This window comes from Monopterus albus, unplaced genomic scaffold (assembly GCF_001952655.1).
Source record: "Monopterus albus unplaced genomic scaffold, M_albus_1.0 scaffold99.1, whole genome shotgun sequence".
Classification (NCBI taxonomy): Eukaryota; Metazoa; Chordata; class Actinopteri; order Synbranchiformes; family Synbranchidae; genus Monopterus; species Monopterus albus.
Window position 1 is genome coordinate 1,948,615 of NW_018127979.1, and position 1,373 is coordinate 1,949,987.

Below are 1,373 nucleotides of genomic sequence, written 5' to 3' on the forward strand. Positions count from 1 at the left end.
AGTTGTTGGACAGATACACCATCAGTGTCTCTGAGGAGAAGATCAGAGGAGCTGCAGAAAACATTCTACTAGAGCTGAGAGATTCCGAGAACTTGGAGAAAGCCTTGAGTGAAGCGGTCGCTTCATGGGTGGGAGATTCTGTTTTAAAAATTGCGTATTTGCAAAAGGCTGAGAAGCTGTGGGCTGGTGAGGAGGAGGAGCTAGAGTAATAGTGGATGATACCGCTATCTGCATGGTTTTTATCTTTTTTGTTTTTCTTAAAAAAAAAAACATCCTAAAGGCATTTAACCTTTTGCAGTGTGTGATGTTTAATTTCCTTATAACAAGTGTTATTTAAATTTCTCCTTTTTGTTGTGTGAAAAGCATTTATTCTTTTGCCACGTTTTTCTCAGGGGTTAGGAGTAATAACCAATGTTTATCTACATATTATCGTTTTTGCGGTGTGAAAAGCATTTATCCTTTTTGTTGTGTGAAAAGCATTTATTCTTTTGCCAAGTTTTTCTCAGGGGTTAGGAGTAATAACCAATGTTTATCTACATATTATTTTCGCTGTGTGAAAAGCATTTATCCTTTTTGTTGTGTGAAAAGCATTTATTTTTTTGCCAAGTTTTTTCTCAGGGGTTAGGAGTAATAACCAATGTTTATCAACATATTATCATTTTTGCGGTGTGAAAAGCATTTATCCTTTTTTTAAAAAAACACCAAAAAACATGTAACGGAATGCTGTGTGTTAAATAAAGTTTCATCCTTTTTTAAAAAACCTCTCATCAATGAATGGAAATACACACGCTTATATATATATATAGTAAGGTGTAAAAGAGAATAAGGGTTCAGAGAATAAGATTATGCTAAAGGTAAAACATGGCTCCTAAACTTGAGAGTTTAATGAAAAAAAATTATTACAATCCGGCTCATCCCGGTAGTTATGGAGGCATGCAGGCTTTACACAGGGCCTTAGAACAGACGACTGGCAAGAAAATAAACATTGCTCGTGTCAAACACGTTCTAGCAAAGCAGGACGCATACACTTTACACAAGCCTGTACGGATTAATTTCCTGAGAAATAGAGTGTTTGTCTCTAGGCCGCTCAAGCAATTTCAAGCTGATCTCTGCGACACGCAATCCATCTCCTCCTTTAATAACGGATACAGATTTCTGCTGACTGTGATCGATGTTTTCTCTAAAAAAGCATATGTTAGGCCCATTAAAAATAAATCAGCTAAAGAGGTGACAGAGGCTTTTGCTTCGATCCTAGCGGAGAGCGGTGTTCCTAAACTGATTCAAACGGATCTAGGAACAGAATTTTATTATAAGTTGTTTCAGGCTTTGATGAAAATAAAAAATAGCATACAACACTTTAGTACATCCAGTGA